The sequence below is a fragment of the Pongo pygmaeus genome, chromosome 13 (genome assembly GCF_028885625.2).
Source record: "Pongo pygmaeus isolate AG05252 chromosome 13, NHGRI_mPonPyg2-v2.0_pri, whole genome shotgun sequence".
Taxonomy (NCBI): Eukaryota; Metazoa; Chordata; class Mammalia; order Primates; family Hominidae; genus Pongo; species Pongo pygmaeus.
The window spans coordinates 98,113,542-98,135,115 of NC_072386.2; positions in this window are offsets into that span (position 1 = coordinate 98,113,542).

Below are 21,574 nucleotides of genomic sequence, written 5' to 3' on the forward strand. Positions count from 1 at the left end.
TGAAAGATTCTGAGAAGCAGAGTCAATATCTCCTCTCCATGAGGTTGGCTTCTTTTGTAATCCAGCTGCCTGGCTGAGCACTTTCTCTTTTCTTTCCTTCCTAATCACTTTCCCCTTCTCTCCTAATCTGATGACATGAGACCAGCTGTTGAAACAAGACTCTTTTCTGGATGGAGAGGAAGCTGAAATCAACGGTATCCTAGGCAGTCCACGCTCAGAAAGACCTTCCCAGAAAAGCCTGCAGAGCATAGATGGAGGCAGGGATTATGTGTTCAGTCTGCATGGAAAAGCTTCTGGACTTATCCCAAGGGGATCTGCTGAGCAGCTCAGAGACCTTCAGAGTGGCCTCAGGCAGGTGTCCCCAGCTTCTTGGAGAGTGCAGGAGAGGGGCCTGTGGTTTCTCTTTCATGACATGCACCCACTGCACTAGTCCGAGAAGCCCCTGCAGGATTCGTCTTCGCCCCAGGGTGTATGGATCCCCATCAGGACTGGTTGCATCTCTGGAAATGACCTCAGTCTTTGGAATATTTGTTCGTTTTGGCTTATCAAACAATGTCCTCATTTTGCCAGAGGAAAAGGGAAAGAGACTCTCTGAACGAGCAGGCCATCCTTTGTTCTGGGCCCATAAATCTGGCGCGAGCACATGTCCGGCTTTCCCACCCCCCACTGCATCATTGTCCCACTGCTGACTAATAGGTCAGAGCTAACTTTAAACTGGCATTTCCTGACCAGCCCCTCTCCCTGCCTTCGACCCTGCCTGGCTGTTCTTTAAAAATCTGCTGTATTTTAGAACATGGTTTCACTCTGTCCCAGGGCCTCCGCCTCACACTGTGTTCCAAGGTGACTGCGTTAAGTTTGGTCAAAGCCATCTGTGCTGTTCCTGAGTTGGCAGAATAAGGGCTGACGCAGAGGGGTGGGCGCACAGCTGAGTTCGGGCTGTCTCAGGGTGTTTGGGCCACGCTGCCTATCTAGTCTCAGAAGCACATACCAGGGCATGATCAGAAGGGCTGCGTGGAGAAAGGATGTGACAATAAGTATGATATGGTGTTTTATTTTGCCTTTTTTTTTCATGCCCTGCGACTGAATGGTGTCTCAACCATGCAAAATAACATAGAAGAGTGGGTCCCAACATGAAGATGTTCTTGATGTTGACTGAGTAAGGTAGGATAGAAAAGTTGAGTATCTCTATTATCTAGCCAAACAGTTTTTATAGTAACTATATTGTACTTGGTTAACAAGGAGGTATACCTCAAAAGCGGCTTTAGTTTGAGTTGTCTCTTTCTTTTTTGAGATGGAGTCTGGCTCCGTCACCCAGGCTGGAGTGCAGTGGCGCGATCTCGGCTCATGGCAAGCTCCTCCTCCTGGGTTCAAGCGATTCTCGTGTCTCAACCTCCCAAGTAGCTGGGATTACAGGCACGTGCCACCACACCTGGCTAATTTTTGTGTTTTTAGTAGAGATGGGGTTTCACCATGTTGACCAGGCTGGTCTCAAACTCCTGACCTCATGATCTGCCCCCCTCAGCCTCCCAAAGTGCTGGGATTACAGGCATGAGCCATCACGCCCGGCCTGAGTTGTCTCTTAACTCTGGGGTAAGCCACAGCATCTCCACCTATGACTACAACCTCCTGCTTGTCAAGAACCCAGTTAATAAGAATTCCAATGGCATTTCCTACCTTAGGCAGTCATGCTGAAACTGGCTCATATTGTAACGGCCACATATTGAAAACCTACTGATATGAGGCTGCAGCAGAGGGGAAGCTAAAGCATCTTATGTAGATTATCTCACTTAGGAGTTGCAACAACATGTTGTTATCCCCACATTACAGGGAGGACATGAAATTCAGAAGAGGATAAGAAGCTGGTCCACGGTCACACAGCTAGTCCGTGAGAGTGGAAATGTCAATCCAGGTGTTTCTGATGACAGTAGCTGTGCTCTTCCTAGTGTTCTGTTTTCCTGATGGCCAACCTAGGATTCCAAAAACACAATTACCTTGCAAAATGCTCAAGAAGCAGCCCGGCACAGTGGCTTACGCCTGTAATCCCAGCACTTTGGGAAGCTAAAGCAGGTGGATCACGAAGTCAGGAGTTCGAGACCAGCCCGGCCAACATGATGAAACCCCGTCTCTACTAAAAATACAAAAATTAGCCAGGCGTGGTGGGGCATGCCTGTGATCCCAGCTACTCAGGAGGCTGAGGCAGGAAAATCGCTTGAATCTGGGAGGTGGAGCTTGCAGTGAGCTGAGATTGTGCCATTGCACTCCAGCCTGGGTGACAGAGTGAGACACCATCTCAAAAAAAAAAAAAAAAAAGTAAAAAAAAAAGTGCTCAGGAAGCTCAGCGAGAGACAGACCTTCCGCATGTCTGCATCTGCTGGTAACTGAGAGCCTGACTGGAAGGTCAGGGAGGTTGAAAAAGTGATGAGTTCCACTGTGCAGCCACAGGGGTATCCCTTACACTCAATGAATATGCCTCTTTTACTTCAGCTTGGGGTCTGAGACAACTGTGTACTTCTGGACCCCTAAGCCTTTCACAGTAGTGACATCGAGGATAATGAAGCGCACAGAGCTTTTGTGGCCTATTTCTCTGTTTTTCTCCCACATTGTCAGCTGCCCAGGAAAATGGATTCGCCGTAAATAAACAGGCTCGCAAGCATCCAACAGAAACAAACAATGAGTGACATTGAGCAAATCTAGTTGGTATCTTCAAAAATCCTGGTTTTGGGAAGCCCTAATTCCTTCCACATTTCGATCACTGAACTCTTGGAATTAATAGTGTTCTAGATCGGTGGCAAGAAAGACTGAGATACACTGAAATCACTCATGAGACATTCTTTCAAAAAGGCAAAATAAAACAATCTGTTATCCTTGTCACACACCCTCTCTGTGCAGTCTCCCAGTGGTGTTTAGGTGTGATCATCCAAGATCAGATGTGCCAGAGTTACTACTGAAACTTTTGAAATTATGATATCCAAAAAGAAAAATACAAAAGCCACCCTCAATCTCATCACAGAGATAAATGTGTTGTTGACATTTTGGTGTATTTTTCTGGTGTGTGTGTGTGTGTGTGTGTGTGTGTGTACACATCTATCTATAGGGCCAGACAATAGATACACCATTGTGCCTTCAAATCCATGAGGCACTGGTTCTAGGACCAAAATCCACAGACATTCAAGTTCCTTATATAGATAAAATGTTGTAGTATTTGCATATATCACACGCACATCCTCCCATATACTTTAAATTATCTTTAGATTACTTTTAATACCTAATACAATGTAAATGCTATGTAAATAGTTGTTATACCATATTGTTTAGGGAATAATGACAAAAACTCTGTATATGTTTAATACACACAAGGCCATCCTTTTATTTATTTATTTTAATTTTTGTTTTTTGTTTTTTGTTTTTTTGAGATGGAGTCTCTTTCTGTTGCCCAGGCTTGAGTGCAGTGGCGTGATCTCGGCTCACTGTCACCTCCGCCTCCTAGGTTCACGGAATTCTCCCTGCCTCAGCCTCCTGAGTAGCTGAGATTACAGGTGGCTGCCACCATGCCCAGCCAATTTCTTTTTTTTTTTGATATGGAGTCTTGCTCCCCGTCACGCAGGCTGGAGTACAGTGGTGCGATCTCGGGTCACTGCAATCTCCACCTCCTGGGTTCAAGTGATTCTCCTTCCTCAGCCTCCCGAGTAGCTGGGATTACAGGTATCTGCTACCACACCCAGCTAATTTTTGTGTTTTTAGTAGATATGGGGTTTTGCCATGTTGGCTAGGCTGGTCTCGAACTCCTGATCTCAGGTGATCCACCCACCTCGGCCTCCCAAAGTGCTAGGATTATAGGCATGAGCCATTGTGCCTGGCAGCCCCCCTAATTTTTGTATTTTTAATAGAGGCGGGGTTTCTCCATGATGGCCAGGCTGGTCTTGAACTCCTAGACTCAAGTGATCTGCCTGCCTCGGCCTTCCAAAGTGCTGGGATTAAGGAATGAGCCACCACACCCGGCCGATTCTAAAATATTTTTGATCTGGGATTGATTGAATCCATGGATGCAGAGCAGAACCCACAGATACAGAGGGCTGACTGTACTCAAATAGGATTGTAACATACATAGCCTTTTGTATGCTGCCTCACTCAGTCAGCATCAAGAACATCTTTCTGCATCAGTACCTTCTTCCACAACATCATTTTGCATGGTTGAGTAGTATTCTGTTACATGGATGTATCATAACATTTTAAACCCACTTCCAATTTTGCTGACTACTGATTTTGGTTAGTCTCAAGCATTTATTTATTGAGTCCTTTCCATGTGCTGAATGCTTTGCAAATCCTATGACTCAATGGGAGGCAGTGCCTGGTGATGGAGAGGCTTCCGTTCAAATTCCATCACTGTTCTTTACCAGCTCTTTGACTAAGTTACTGAACTTCTCTGGGTCTCAGCTACCTCCTGTGGAGCATATGGGTAATGGTACTCTCCTTAAAGGACAATGGTAAAAATGAAGTGAGAAAAGATACAGAGTGTGGCCAGCAAATGGTAGCTGTCACTGCTGCAGTGAAGGGTGTCCTGTCCCACTTGAGGGAAAGTGGTCAGAGACAGTGTCTGTGTGGGACTCAGAGCCCAGGGTTAGCCCTGAAGGGACACAGTTGGGCTGAGCCGACAAAGTAGGGAGACTTACAAACACCTGCTTTGGAATCCATTGCCCTGGGCCTCTGCTTTCATTATCCAATATGGAGCCAGGAGTCTGGGGAAGGTCAAATGGTAGAGACTGCAGTGGTGAAGTGCTATTGACAAATTTGTTGGCATCCGGGCACTGAAGTGGGTATAGGAACTGTGGACCTTGCCGGCTGGGTTTGCTTAAGGTTATGGTGCTCCAGGTTGACTGTGGAGGTGCCTCTAGGCCTTTCGGCTTCCTCCAGCTAAGCATTAGGTAGGAGTTAAGGGCTTAGGTTGGAAAGTCTCAGACAGATCTAAGATCTAGTCCCTGCTCTGTCATTTCTCTGATATTCAATCTCCTTATCTATAAAATTGAGACAATAATACTGCCTCGGCTTGGCGCGGTGGCTCACACTTGTAATCCCAGCACTTCGGAAAGCCGAAGTGGGTGGATCACCTGAGGTCAGGAGTTCAAGACCAGCCTGACCAACATGGCGAAACCTCATCTCTACTAAAAATACAAAAAATTTGCTGAGTGTGGTGGTGCATGCCTGTAATCTCAGATACTCGGGAGGCTGAGGCAGGAGAATTGCTTGAACCTGGGAGGTGGAGGTTGCAGCGAGCTGAGATGGCGCCACTGCACTGCAGCCTGGGCGACAGAGCCAGACACCATCTCAAAAAAAAAAAAAAAAAAAAAAAAGCCAGCTTCATAGGGAGGCTACGAAGATAATGTGAGCTAATGTATGTGAAGCTGACACCAGCTCAGGGCTAACCTGAAAACACACAATAGGTGGTGACTGCAGGTTTTCTTATCTACTTGTCCTACTTTTCCCACCTGCTCAAAGACGCTGTACCTGCTGGGCGTGGTGGCTCATGCCTGTAATCCCAGCACTTTGGGAGGCCGAGGTGGGTGGATCACCTGAGGTCGGGAGTTCAAGACCAGCCTGCCAACATGGAGAAACCCTGTCTCTACTAAAAAATACAAAATTAGCCAGGCGTGGTGATGCATGCCTGTAATCCCAGCTACTCGGGAGGCTGAGGCAGGAGAATCACTTGAACCCGGGAGGCGGAGGTTGCAGTGAGCTGACATCATGCCATTGCACTCCTGCCTAGGCAAAAAGAGCGAAACTCTCTCAACAAACAAACAAACAAACAAAAAACAAAAAGCTGTACCTTCTGCCTCTCCTTGGTTCATGCAGACTTTGCCAACGGCCTGGTGTTTAGAGAGGAGGCAACGGCAGGAAATCAGGGATGAAGGGAAAAGGGAGGATGAAGTCTGAGCTTGGATCCTTCAAACAAACCTTGAGATTCAAGGTTCTGTTCCAGGCTGGATACAGGCTACTGGGAGATGGCTATGATCTATGACCACACAGCTGGTGTGAGGCTGGGGAGAGATGCTCTGAAGAAAAAAATAGCCCAGTGGCCTTGGGATTTTACACAATTTTTGCCTGGAGAAAGGATGCAAACACAGACAACTTTTTGAGGTTTTTCTCCAGGATCTGCGGATGGCTTTAACACCAAGGCAGTGGTTCTCAAAGTGTATTCCACAATGAGATGAGCACAAACACTGAGAGCAAATGAGTGAATGGGAAATTTTGTAACTATTTGACAGTCATGTTATGTGTGTTCAATCTAATATAAAAAGGCTGAGTCTGTGTGTATTTTGTATGTCCTTTAAATTTTTATATTTCTAGTAATTCATTATGTTTTACAAATGTCACAGTCTGTGCTAGATTAGTTAATTAAAGCAAAACAAAACAAAACTTACCCTCCCCAAAGATGCTTGGAGAAGTACTGCTTCGGGCCACTCTATAAATGTCACTCGTTGCTTTCCATGGAGTTCCCAGCATTTTCACTTTCAGGGGCAAAAGTGAATGATGTATCAGAAAGAGCCCTTGGTTCTTGGCCACCCCAGGACAGTCTAGCTGTGTGGTCTTGGAAAACCTCCCCTATGATCACTTTCATTATTTGTAAAATGAGGGTAATAAAACCCACCACATGGGATATAGTGAGATTCAACCTAGGAAAAGAGCATAATTGGATCTCTGGCCTATGATAGGTACTAAAGAATATTTGTTCCTTTTTTCTTTTCCCTTTGCAGTTTATTTGCATGTAGAAAAACTTAAGTGTTCTGCTTTCTTGGTCTCTTAAAAAGTATTTCCACCCATCCTAGTCTTTGCTTGTTCTAGGCTAACGGTGGTTCTTGCAATTTCCATCATAATGGTTCCAGTATTTTACATACATTTGCCTTTCCTTACAACGAGCCTGCTAGGCAGGAATAGTTTTTTTTATTTTGAAAAAGAGAAAAGTGAAGTCAGAGAGTTTGAATGGCTTGCCCAAACTCATAGGGCTGTGACCAACAGTTGAAATCCAGGCCTGTCCAACTACCCAGCAACTTCAGATGGGGGTCCCTTCGTGGCCTTGACTTTCACAGTCACTGGCCCTCCCTTTCTCTTATCATTTTCTCTTTCATGCATAGGTAGTTGTTCTGAGGGCAATGGTCAGATGTTCAGTAAGCCCAGGGGGATCAGGGACACTTGTGATCGGAGCCAATGGTGTGTGTGGATCCGGCAGCCTTTGCATTTCAGCAGTTACTGCAGCAAAGAAACAGAGAGGAAATCAAAGTGCATAGAAATGCCAGGGCCTCCCTGCTGCTCCCGCCCCATCTGCTCAGGTAGGGTCACTGAGGATGTTTCAGGATAGGTCTTCTTTCTTGACTCTGGAAATGAAACTCCTGTCATGTTTAGCTGTGGACACATCTGCCACGCAGCTGGTCTTGTTGCACAATGTATGCACAATGAGAAGCATCTCACCAGCTCCCTCTGGTCTTGCCACCAGCAGGGGACATGATCCTTTTTCTTGCTCAAGGCTGAGCTGCAGTGATCAAAATAGACTTCCACCACCCTACCCCAACCCAGTGAAGAGAAGTGGGAAAGTTCTACTGTGCCTCAGTGAAGGATCTGCTGGATGGGGGTGATGGAGGGAGCCCCTGCTAGAAGGTCAGAGAGAACTGGGTTTCAGTTCCAGCTCTATCTGATCTTCTTGCCAAGCTTCTGCTTTCTCACCGGTAAATGGAGACAAGAATATGACTTATGTCATGGTGGGAATTAAGTAGGTAAGGTTTATTGTAGGGCCTGGTCATAATAGCAGCAAACCCTTCCAGGTTGCAGACACATTGCCAGGCACTGTTCTAGGATGTTACCAGAAAGGGGTCCCGATCCAGACCCCAAGAGAGGGTTCTTGGACCTCGTGCAAGACAGAATTTGGGGCAAGTCCAGAAAGTGAAAGCAAGTTTATCAGGAAAGTAAAGGAATAAAAGAATGGTTATTCTATAGGCAGGGCAGCGGTGTGGGCTGTTTGACTGAGTATACTTATGGTCATTTCTTGATTCTATGCTAAACAAAAAGGTGGATTATTCATGAGTTTTCCAGGAAAGGGGTGGGCAATTCCCGGAACTGAGGGTTCCTCCCCTTTTTAGACCATAGAGAGTAACTTCTTGATGTTGCCCTGGCATTTATAAACTGTCATGGTGCTGGTGGGAGTGTCTTTCAGCATGCTAATGTATTATAATTAGCATACAATGAGCCGTGAGGATGACCAGAGGTCACTTTCGTGGCCATCTTGGTTTTGGTGGGTTTTGGCTGGCTTCTTTACTGCATCCTGTTTTATCAGCAAGGTCTTTGTGACCTATATCTTGTGCTGACCTCCTATCTCATCCTGTGACTAAGAATGCAGCCCAATAGTTTTTAGCTTTATTTTACCCAGCCCCTATTCAAGATGGAGTCACTCTGGTTCAAACACCTCTAACATAAGGGCCTCGTTTATTAATTTATTTCATCCTCACCACAAACTTTCTGGGCAGGTGTTATTATTATCTTCACTTTGCAGAAGAGGAAACTGAAATAGAGGAGGATGATGTAATTTACAGTGAGTAAGTAACGAACCAAGGTTCAGTCTGGGAAGCCTGCGTCTTTAGCTATGATCCCATACTGTATCTCACTACGGTGTGTGGTAAGCCAGTGCGTGTGAAGTCCTTTCTATTCCCTTATGCAAGTCACATTTTCCTGCCAGAACAGGATCTGTCCTATGAGAGTTGACACATGAAAGCCAAATATGATAAATCAGGGTGGAGATTCACAGTCACCTTAAAAAGATTCTCAGGCCAGGTGTGGTGGCTGACACCTGTAATCCCAGCACTTTGGGAGGCCAAGGCAGGTGGATCACAAGGTCAGGAGTTCGAGACTAACCTGGCCAACATGGTGAAACCCTGTCAAACAAAAAATACAAAAATTAGCCAGGTGTGGTGGCATGTGCCTGTAGTCCCAGCTACTTCGGAGAATCTCTTGAACCCAGGAAGCGGAGGTTGTAGTGAGCCAAAATTGCATCATGACACTCTAGCCTGGGCAACAGAGAGAGACTCAGTCTCAAAAAAAAAAGAAGAAAAGATTCTCCCAGGACAGCAGGACTTGTCAATAATGGGACTGAGGTATTTATGTACTAGAAGAAGGAGTGGAACATTGAAAGGGGTTTCACCATCCATGAAAGGCAGGATATGAGGTGAAGCCAGAGTCTTGACCAATAATAGACCTTGAGAATGATCATTCCAAGGACACAACTAACCCTAATGAGTCCATCTGCCATAGGAAAGAAGATGTTTGTTGGGGATGACTTGAGTTGCTGGTTTACCTGACAGCTGGCTCTCTCTCTGTATAAATAAATTCACATCCATCTCTTTGAGCTTGGTTGATATGAATCGTCTTTGAGAGACTAATCTATTCTTCTTGTTCTAATCAAATCAGGTATTTTTTTTTTTTTCTTTTTCTTTCTTTCTTTTTTTTTTTTTTTTTTTGATGAAGTTTCACTCTTGTTGCCCAAGCTGGAGTGCAATGGTGCGATCTTGGCTCACTGCAACCTCCATCTCCCAGGTTCAAGCGATTCTCCTGCCTTAGCCTCCCGAGTAGCTGGAATTACAGGCGCATGCCACCACGCCTGGCTAATGTTTTGTATTTTTAGTAGAGACTGGGTTTCACCATGTTAGCCAGGCTGTTCTTGAACTCCTGACCTCAGGTGATCCACCCACCTCAGCTTCCCAAAGTGCTGGGATTACAGGTGTGAGCCACCACGGCTGGCCAAATCAGGTTTTTGAAATGAAAAGGCATAGGCCCAATTCTGAAGTAGGTGAATTTCATAGAAAGTAATAAAATAAATGTAGAACGCTGTGGCTCCTCGGTGACAGCCAATTGGACTTCTTTAGACAATATTGTTCAGGCTGCCATGCACATCACCATCTGTCACCCGTTGGCCCTTCTGTAGAGCCATGCACATTGCCCTCGGGTCTTCTATGGAGGTAATTGATTCTAGTTTTGGCTCATGCATGTTTTCCCTGGAAGCTCTGCATAGTTTTGAAGTTCCTTCTTGTCTAGCTTAAAAACCTGTGGGCCTGTTGCTCTGAACTTTTGCTCTTATTCTGCATTTTAGTCTGCTTTTTCTTCCGCAGGACAGCTCTTCAAAGATTTTTGATGACAGTCTCGTTACTCAGAGACCATTTTCTCAAATGGCTGTCATCCCTTTCTCACGTGGGGTCCAGAACCTTACTCGGCCCAGTTATTGACTACTTTTCCACAAGGTTGGTGAATTGCAGCATGGTTATCTAAGGGCAAAAGAGAGTGGACAGGGATCCTACAAGGGGTCTGGGGTATCCTTGGAGCTGAAGCAAGGCATTTCAAGGGTGATTTATGTTTCATCTTAGTGATGATGATGCAGAAATTTTGCTTTTCATTTCTAATTTAATTTATGGTTGTATAATAGAAATATAACATTATCTTTAAAAAATTTCATTAAAAATTAAAAAAAAATAGAGACAGGGTTGGCTGGGTGTGGTGGCTCATGCCTATAATCTCAGCACTTTGGAAAGCAGAGGTGGGCAGATCACCTGAGGTCAGGAGTTTGAGACAAGCCTGGCCAACATAGTGAAACCCCATCTCTACTAAAAATATAAAAATTAGCTGGGCATAGTGGCAGGCTCCTGTAGTCCCAGCTACTTGGGAGCTTGAGGCAGGAGAATCGCTTGAACCTGGGGGAAGGTGGAGGTTGCAGGGAGCCGAGACTGTGCCACTGCACTCCATCCTGGGCAACAGAGTGAGACTCCATCTCAGAAAAAAAAAAAAAAAAAAGAGAGACAAGGTCTCAATATGTTGCCCAGGCTGGTCTCAAACTCCTGGACTCGAGTAGTCCTCCTGCCTCAGCCTCCGAAAGTGCTGAGATTACAGGCATGAGCTACTATGTGTAGCCTCTTTCCTCTATCTTATTCCACCACATAGCTTCAGGGCTAGTTATGCCTGGGATAAAAAAGCTCTGATGTAAGTCAGTGAGTCCCAGCCTGTAGGTCATGAGTCGCTCAGTGTGGTTTATAAGTTGTGTCAACAAGGTAGCTCCCATTGCTTCAGTCAGTGTCAGAAAGTAGGGTTGCAGTGAAAGAGGCTGGCAGGCAGAGGAGTTATGCAGAATTTTGGCAGGATCTGTCAACATTGCTAATGTCCCAGCAGTCCTGCTTAAGGGATCTAGCACATGAGAATGTCGTTACTGTGTGCAAACGTGTGTTTGTACCGTGGTCACAGTAGCATGGCTTAGAAGGGCAGCAGTGTCAAGTTATGGTCCAGTAAACTGTAACATTGGGGACGTACAGGGGTACACTGGTTTCTTTTGTTTTTCTTTTTTGTTTTGTTTTGTTTTTTGAGACACAGTCTCGGTCTGTCGCCCAGGCTGGAGTGCAGTGGCACGTGATCTCGGCTCACTGCAAGCTCTGCCTCCCGGGTTCATGCCGTTCTCCTGCCTCAGCCTCCGAGTAGCTGGGACTACAGGTGCATGCCACTACACCCGGCTAATTTTTTTTTTTTTTTTTGTATTTTTAGTAGAGATGGGGTTTCACCATGTTAGCCAGGATGGTCTCGATCTCCTGACCTCGTGATCCTCCCGCCTCGGTCTCCCAAAGTGCTGGGATTACAGGTGTGAGCCACCACGCCCGGCCAGAGGTATACTGTCTCAAAGGTTAAGAGGAATGAAGTGAGTCTAAATGTGCTGACTTGGAAGCTTGTCCAAGGAATATTTTAGATTACTTTTATTTTTTATTTTTTTCTTGAGACGGAGTCTCACACTGTCACCCTGGCTGGAGTGCAATGGCGCGATCTCCACTCACTGCAACCTCTGCCTCCCAGGCTCACGTGGTTCTCCTGCTTTACCCTCCTGAGTAGCTGGGATTACAGGAGCACACCACCACACCCAGCTAATTTTTTGTATTTTTAGTAGAGATGAGGTTTCACTATGTTGGTCAGACTGGTCTCGATCTCCTGACGTCGTGATCCACCCGCCTCAGCCTCCCAGAGTGCTGGGATTACAGGCGTGAGCCACCACGCCAGGTCTACATTACTTTTATTTTAAAAATTAATTAATTAATTATTTCAGACAGGGTCTTGCTCTGTTGCCCAGGCCAAAGTGCAGTGGCACAATCACAGCTCATTGCAACCTTAACCTCCCAGGCTCAAATGATCTTCTCATCTCAGCCTCCTTAGTAGCTGAGACTATAGATGCACACCACCATGGCTGACTAATTTTTACAAAAATTTTTTGTAGAGATGGGTCTCACTATGTTGCCCAAGTTGATCTCACACCCCTGGGCTCAAGCAATCCTCCTGCTTCAGCCTCCCAAAGTGCTGGGATTACAGAAATGAGCCACTGCGCTTGGCCTATTTTAAAGTGGAAAAAAAAAAAAAGGCTTCAGAACATTCTGAGCCTGGGCAGTATAAGAAGGCAACATCTCTACAAAAAATTAAAAGTTTAGCTGGGTGTGGTAGGATGTGCCTGTAGTCTCAATTACTCAGGAGCCTGAGGCAGAAAGATGACTTGAGCCCAGGAGTTTGAGGCTGCAGTGAGCTGTGATCATGCCACTGCACTCTAGTCTGGGCAACAGAAGAAGATCCTATCTCAAAAAAAAAAAAAAAAAAAAAGGATAAAAATAGAATGTTCTGTGTAATGTGATTCTATTTCTGGTTTGAAAAATTATACATGTTGTAAAGTCATAGAGAAATATCTAGAAGAAAATGTATAAAGTGATTACCTTGTATGACCTTTGGAAGATGGAAGATGGGGTTAACAAAGTTTTGTGGCAAATATATTTTTCATTCTTTTTCTTTTTCTATTTTTATTTTTTAGAGACAGTCTTGCTCAGGTCCTTGCCCAGGGTGGAGTGTAGTGCAATTCACTGCAACCTTGAGTTCCTGGGCTCAAGCAATCCTCCTGCCTCAGCTTCTTGAGTAGCTGAAGCTACAGGTAAGCACCACTATGTCCAGCTAATTTTTTAAAACTTTTGTTTTTGTTTTTGTTTTTGTAGAGACAGGGCCCTACTATTTTGCCCAGACTACTCTTGAACTCCTGGGCTCAAGTGATCCTCCTGTCTTGGCCTCCCAAATTGCTGGAATTGGAGGGGTGAGTCACCACGTCCTGCCTCCATTATATTCTTTATAGGTATTTTCTATAGATTTTTTTTCCTTATCTATTTCCGTTTTGTTTGCTGGAGGGCTTATTGCTTTTGTGGATAAAGCCAATGCTTTCTAAAAAGGAACACAATAAACTGTGTTTATATTTGTTTATCTCCTAATAATAGGTTTTAGAGTTATAAAACTCATGTATTATGATATAAATTCAAAAAGTATTAAAAGTTATACAATGAGTATTAGGTCTCATTACCATCCCGATTTTTAGTCTCATCTCCAGAATTTCTGTGCAAATACAATCAAGTATATAATAAAATGTCCCTTCAGAAAACATTCGTGCACAAATGGGACCCCTGGTGTGCTACACTCTGCATTTTTTTTAACTTTACAATATATCACGTAGAGCTTTTCCTATAATGACATATGCAGATTATCATACGGTTGTTCTGTAAGTGATTTACCAGACATTTAGGCTATTTTCTATTTTTTGAGATGGAGTTTCACTGTGTCACCCAGGCTGGGGTACAGTGGTGCGATCTCAGCTCACTGCAACCTCCGTCTCCCAGGTTCAAGTGATTCTTCTGCCTCAGCCTCCCGAGTAGCTGGGATTATAGGCGTGCGCCACCTTACCCAGCTAATTTATGTGTTTTTAGTAGAGATGGGGTTTCGCCATGTTGGCCGGGCTGGTCTTGAACTCCTGACCTCAAGTGATCCACCTGCCTCGGCCTACTAAGTGCTGGGATTACAGGCATAAGCCACTGTGCCCAGCCCATTTAGGTTATTTTTTTTTTCTATTATAAACAACGTTGTAAATGATGTGTGTGGCATATACATATAACAGGATGTTAAAATGGAACTCCTCAAGTCTCAGTTTCTGCCTGAGACTCCAAATCCCTAGAAACCATACAATAGGTACTTGAATATCTCCCTCCCCAATGTTAAATGAGGTGCTAGACCACCTTGGCAGGCCCTGGTGTTCTGCCAGCATGGACCATCCTTTGCCTGACACCAGCCTTCAGAGACTGGGAGGGGGGCAGTCTCGGGTGAGTCCTGTCACAGTGTCTTTTGTCCCTCCCCACCCTCATCTCCCAGGAGAGGGTCGGCTGGAGAAAGCCAACTGAGAAAGGCTGAAAGGGAGAGCACAGCGTTGGTCCCTGGAACCTGAATTTGGGAGCTTAAGACCAGGAAAGAGAAGCTGAGGCTGGGCTGGCCTGAGGTGACAGAGAGAGAAAAAGAGAGAACACCCTTCCTCCTCCCGGAAGCAAGGGAGCGTCCACCAGCAGAGGAGAGCAAAAAGCCCTGTTGTCTGGGAATCGAAAAAGGGCCAGCAGGAGAGAGAGATAGACTAGAGCCACCTAGAATGGGGCTTTTCCTGACAGCACCCTTTGAAAGGCACAGGAGGGACTGCTGGAAGCCCAACAGTCCAACAGATAGACGCAGAAAGCAGCAGCCGGGAGGAGGCCTCACTGCATTCAGAGGACTGCCAGTGAGTTCCTAAGGGCGGAATGCCTGAGGAACCTACACACACCACCCAGCCCAGAGGGCAGCAGCCCTGGCTCCCAGCAGGACCAGCCTTGGGAAGCTCTGCCCCCTTCCCTATTTCCTCTTTTTCTGGGTCCTGTCCCAGGTAGGGAGATACTGAGGGTGAAGAGGTGAGAGGAAGATGGGGGACAACCTTGCCTCCCCCTTCCCCCACAGCTGGCATTTAAGTTTGAAGCAGACCTGGGCTGAAGAAGGGAGAAATTTTCAAATGAGATTTGTTCAGAGTTCTGGCAAACATGCTGGAATGTGTGCTTTTAAATTACAGAGACTGCTCTTTGGAAATAAGGGACCCAGTGAATAGGTTCACAGGGTGAGCAAAAATAAAGCAGCACTATGATCGCCCCTTATTGAATCCAGCTCATTGGACGTCCTTTGAGAACATGTGTGATTTTATATGAGGAATAAATTTTTAGAAGTGGAATTTCTGTGTCAAGTAATATAGTATATTTTAATGTTGATAGATGTGGTCAAATTGCCCTCCAAATAATTTGTTCTTATTAACACTTTCCCAGGGTTGGATGAAAGTGGCTCCCTTTTGACACCTTTTCATTTTAGTCTTTGCTACTCTACCAGATTTTTTTTTAAAAGGTATTTCTTATATATATATTTATATATAATATATTCCATATATATGTGTATATTTCATTATGAGGGAAGTTAAAACATTTCTATTTCTTTTTCTGTGAACACCATTGCTAATGTCGTTTGCCCATTCATTTTTTTTTCCTTTTGAGGTGTTGAGCTTTTTCTTTGTAATTCGTAAGAACTCTTTATATAAAAGGCATTAGTCCTTGCTCTATCACATATGTTACAAATGTTTGTCAATGTGTGCTATTGGCCTTTGATGGAAGTTATTGCACGCTAACAGATTTTTAAATGTGTATGGATCCTACTGTATAGAACGAATGCAAGTTTACTCTAGATTGCACCTGAATTAACAGCTGGCTTTTTTCCTTTTGTATATTCATAATCAACAGGCACTGAAAGCCTAAGTAACATCACAGGAGGTGAGGGATGGCCCTTGAGATCAAGAGGTTGGAAACCGCTACTCTAGGCTGTACTGGACATACCTAAACTGTGCCCAGAGCTAAGCCCAGCCCTCCTGGGTTGAAGCTCCAGCAGTGATGTCTCTTGTGGAGTCAGAAGTCTTTAACTTACTAGTTCCATGTAAAACACAGCAACAGTATTTCAAGGTGGAGCCAACCAAAATGGAAGTAGAATGGCTCTCTTCCTCTCTCCCTTCTCCCTCTGCATCCCCTTCCCTTCCTCCTTTGTTTACCTCCTAAAGGGGAGAGTAAGGCAGAGAAGAAAACAAAGGGTAAGGAGAAAGGGAAGGCTCCCCATTGTGGAGAATTAAGACAACTCTCTTGCTTGGGGCTCCAGGTCCCTCCTATCTGGCCACCCTTCCTCTTCTTTGTCCCCAACATCCTGCCTCACTGTTACACCAGCCTCCTAGCTACACTCTTCCCAGGCACCCTCTGGCCTTGCCACCAGCTGCTTTCTCTACTGAGAGTTTGCTTCCCCTTCCCTGCTTTGTGGACTCTGACATTTCAAATGTCACTTCCTCTAGGAAGCTTTCCCTGGCCAGGGTGACTGAAGTGTTCCCTCCCAGGGCTCCTGTCTTTTTTACAGCACTTCTGATAGTTATATTAGAGGTGTGTGTCTCTCCCGCTAACCAGGGAGGTCCTTGAAGATACATTTGCCTGACTCATCTCTGGTTCTGCCCCAGCACCAGAGCAGCTTAGTCAGTGTTCATTGGACAATGCCCTATTTAAAGAGCAAAAGTGTGTGTTGGCAAGGCGTCCTGAGATTGCTGCTAGGACAATATCCTTCCCTGGAGGGATGGAGCACCCCAGCCAGCTTTCCCCCAGGTCTCTGTCCGCCTCCTCAAGTCCTAAGCTGGAGCCTGGCAATCTTGACTGAGTCCTGTGGATTCACATGGGAGTAATGCCTCGATGTGCAGAGGTCAACCGCTGACCTCTATTGGAAGCCCCCCTCCCCATACCGGTGCCAGGGAAGAAGCAGACAAAAATTCAGAGTCATCACCTATGGAGTCTCATCCCTGAGGAAAGTTCACTTAGAACAGTGGTCACTCAAACTTTGGTCACTATCAGAATCACCTGGGGAACTCTGGGAAAACAAGGCCCAGGCCTAATCCTACTTCAGAGAGAAGTTTGAGAACCACTGGCTTAGACAATAGTGACTCATCCAATCTCTTCAGCTACTGTGATCTGCTTATGCTTCTTCTCACAGGAGTGCTGATCCTAAAGGGTTGTGGGGCTCCTGCCTTTCCTTCCCCTCACACCTTTCCCCACTAGGTTTTAAGCAGAGTTAAGTTCACATACAAATTTGTCGTTATCCACAGCAATGTTTATTTGTGCCCAACATGTATGTGTGGAATGAATACACACAGGAACAAACAAGATACTTCAGTTAGGAAGCATGTACAGGCTTCTGCTTGGAGCAACAGACTCGACACTAAGAGGGATGGAAGACAGGGTCCTGCCCTTGGGGACTGGGGAGTCTGGCGTCACAGTCCTGCTATCGATCGCATGTCCCTCAGAGCTTCAGTTTCTTCAGCTCTTAAGAAGGAATAATAACCATAGCAATACTATTCAGCTGCATGGCTTAGTGTGAGGATTATATACAATAATGGGAGTGAAAGTGTTTTCTAAACAAATTCATGAACATAAGATATTATCACAAAGAAAAACCAATCTTATGAATAATTATAAATAAACAAATTTTCTTAAACTCTCCCTAGCCTGCACATGTTAAGACATTGAGGCCGGGTGCTGTGGCTCACGCCTGTAACCCCAGCACTTTGGGAGGCCAAGGTAGGCGGATCACAAGGTCAGGAGTTCGAGACCATCCTGGCCAACATGGTGAAACCCCGTCTCTACTAAAAATACAAAATTAGCTGGGTGTGGTGATGGGCGCCTGTAATCTCAGCTACTCTGGAGGCTGAGGCAGGAGAATCGCTTGAACCTGGGAGGTGGAGGTTGCAGTGAGCCCAGACCGCGCCATTGCACTCCAGTCTGGGCAACAAGAGTGAGACTTGGTCTCAAAAAAAAAAAAGACATTGAGCTGTTCATTTTCTCTTTAGTTTCTAAGCTCTTGCAGAGATGTGGCAAGTCACTGGTGGTTTCCTTTGGGGAGGACTTTGTTGCAAAAGCCTTCTCTCCTTGCCTTGTGGTCAGCTCCATTTGCCTTCTGCCCATTCAGAGCCACTGCAGATGGTGGTGGGCTATCCTTTGTCTCTCAGAGGCATTGAGAAGACTATAATCAAAATTTCTGATGTGCTTGCCATTTGCAAAGCATCACTTCCCTTTTATGAGAAGAAGTTATTCTTTATCAAGAAAAAAAATTGCTTACACTTTGGATGGTTTGCACAGAAACAGACCACATTTTTCTCAGAAATAGGCAGAAATGAATGCCAGGTAAAGTTCTTGGCTTGTAAAAAATAGGACTAACCTTTGACATTAATCTTTCTTAGTTTCCTGAGAACCTTCACATCTATTTTCTCATCATTTTCTCACATTCACCCTTCAAAGTAGTTTGTGATGTTATCTGTATTTCACAGATATGAAAAGTGAGCCTCCAAAAGGAGGGAAGGAAGGCTCTCACAGGGTCTCGCAGCTAAGATGTTAGGATCACCCTTCCAAATGGGCAGAGGAAACGTTTAGGATGCTTGGGGAACCCAGCCCACTCACAGGCCAACAGCTAGAACGTTTCAAGAGTGAGTCTCACCTGTTTTTTGTAAGTGAGCACTGCAGTTGTCACTCCCTGAGGGTTGCTGAGAACACCCATTACATCTGTCAGTGTGGCTCCCATTACAGCTCAAAAGGAAGGGCCTATTATGGGGTTGTTAGTCATGCATGTATGTGTTGCTCTCTGTAATGAGCTGAATAAGAACCTCAGCCAAGAACCCAGCTTTCCTCACCAGCCTTTAACACCTGTAAAATGTGGAGAGAATTTTTCCTTGGTTGGAGTCCCTGTTCACCATGGCACCTCCTTGACATCTGAATTTACAGCGTTTTCTTCTAGAAGGCCAATGCCTTCGCATTCAGGTCACCTGATGATCTGATTCCACTTCTTTTATTCCACATTTTCAACAAGTCCCTTTGTCTTGGTGTCTGAGCTTCTCTTCCTGTAGAAGTAAAGCCCTATAGAGTCATTTCCCAAAGATCCATGAGTGTCTCCCTCTTCCAACCCCACATTGATTCTTAGTCTGGATCTTCTCCTTCAGTCAGTCCCCTGGAGTGGGACAAAGGGCAGCTGTGCCAGAAAGGTTTCCTGGCCTCCAAGTTTTTTACCCATCATTAATTTGCTCACATTATTCCCTCTCTTGGAATGTCTTCCTCTCTTTCCTTTGTTAAGTACATATCTAGTAATTTCTTGAGGCTCAATTCCTATTCCATCTCTTCCACGTAGCCTTTTTTGATATCCCTACTAAGAATAAATACTCTCTTCTTTGTACCTGCATGAGTTTTTTTTTTTTTTTTTTTGAGTTGGAGTCTCACTCTGTCACCCAGGCTGGAGTGCATTGGCGCAGTCTCGACTCACTGCAACCTCCGCCTCCCAAGTTCAAGCGATTCTCCTGCCTTAGCCTCCTTAGTAGCTGGGATTACAGGCACCCGCCACCACAACTGGCTAATTTTTGTATTTTTAGTAGAGATGGGGTCTCAGCATGTTGGCCAGGCTGGTCTTGAATTCCTGACCTCAAGTGATCTGCCTGCCTTGGGCTCCCAAAGTGCTGGGATTACAGGCACGTGCCACCATGTCTGGCCCCTGCATGAGTTTTTATATCTGTCATTCATCCTCATGTTTATTGTTTTACCAATCACTTTTTAAGCATAAAGTATACATCAAAATATATATTAAGCTGTGCTAATTCCAGGGAGGTCATACAGGTATTGGGAAATGAATGATGTATACAAACATATCTAAGACATTATCCTTACTTTTACACTAAATTTATTTAAAAAATTTTTTTCACAATAATAAATTAACTTTAGCTTACTGTGATATTTTTACTTTGTGCACTTCCAATTTTTAAAAAAGTTTTTGACTCTTGTAATAACACTTAGCATAAAACACAAACGTATTGTACAGTTGTATAAAAATATTTTTTCTTTATATTCTTATTCTATACTTTTTTCCTATTAACATTTTAATTCTTATTCTATTTTAAAAGCTTTTTCATTAAAAACTAAGACACAAACACACACATTAGCCTAGGCCTACACAGGGTCAGGATCATCAATATCACTGTCTTTCCCCTCCCCATCTTGTCCCACTGGAAGGTCTTCAGAGGCAGTAACATGCATGGAACTGTCATCTCCTGTGATAACAATGACTTTTTCTGGAATACCTTCTGAAGGATCTGCCTGAGGCTGTTTTACAGTTAATTTTTTAAATAAGATGGAGTGCACTCTAAAATAATCATAGAACATGTAGTATTATATATACCAGTAACACAGTCATTTATTATCATTGTCAGGTATTATGTCAAGTACATAATTGTATGTGCTATCCTTTTATGCCGCTGGCAGCACAGTAGGTTTGTTTACACCAGCGTCACTGTAAACACTTAAATAATGCATTGTACTAAGATGTTACAACAGCAACAGTGTTACTAGATTGTAGGAAATTTTCAGCTCCATTATAATCTTATGGGACCACTATTATACATTTGGTTTCTTGACTGAAATGTTGTTATGTGACAAATGACCGTATTCCTCATGGACTGTTATGCTAAATGGGACCTGTCCAGTCCTAATTTGCAGAGCAAAATTTCAGGGGCTGAGTAGACCTGGAATCCATGCCACCTCTAAGGCAGCCTGAGGTGGAGAGATGCAAGATGTGTCTGATGTAAGAAAGCCCACATTGTGTTTAAGGCAAGCCAAGGCTGTGTCTCTGAGAGGATGAGGCTGAGCATCAAGATCAAAGGCAAATGTCAGCTCTCAAATGGGAAGACACATAGTGAGGAGAATGTGGAGATGCAATAGGCAGGGTGGAGTGCAGTGCCAGGATAAGTGAGCCCAAGGTGTTAGGAGTCAAGGAGAAGACCAGGGGAAAGGTGATTAGGCTCCTGGTATGTGGTACCTGCTGGGTGATGTAGAAAGTTAAAAATGGCTTGTTGCTCAGTTATCTTGCAAGCAGATCCAGGTTTTTATTTGCTTCTGAAATTCTTTCTTTCTTTCTTTCTTTTTTTTTTTTTTTTTTGAGACAGAGTCTTGCTCTGTTGCCCAGGCTGGAGTGCAATGGCGCTATCTTGGCTCACTGCAATTGCCGCCTCCTGGGTTCAGGCAATTATCCTGCCTCTCCCTCCCAAGTAGCTGGGATTATAGGTGCCTGCCACCACTCCTGGCTAATTTTTGTATTTGAAATTATTTCTTGACAAAACTAGTACAAGTAATCCACAGATCTAGTCCAACTTGCTCTCTAGGTATGTTCCAGATCCATTAATTTAACCTGTCCATTTGAATGCAGTGGTATTGTTTTTAATTTTGTCTAAAAAGCAGTAGAACTATTTTTTTAAACAAAAATCTTATGTGCAATCCAACATAGAAATCAAGAGGACATAGTATAAACTTTCAACAATCAGTAGAGAACACTTCATTGTTTGCAGAACTTCTAAAGGTCTCAAGGGAATCCTAGAATCCTGTAGAGCTCCCTGGCCAAGAATTCTGTAGAAATGGCAGGCCAAGAAGCCAAGGTCAGTTCTCAGTTGAGAACTTGAAGGCTTCAATTTAAAAGCCAAGTGCCTGAAGATGAGATATTGCCTTTCTTCCTGGGAACCCATCAAACCTGGAGGATTTTTAAAAAAATCATTTAGCCCATTGCTGAATGGGAATCAAGGCAATTCTGGATTATTTCTTCAGAAAAAATA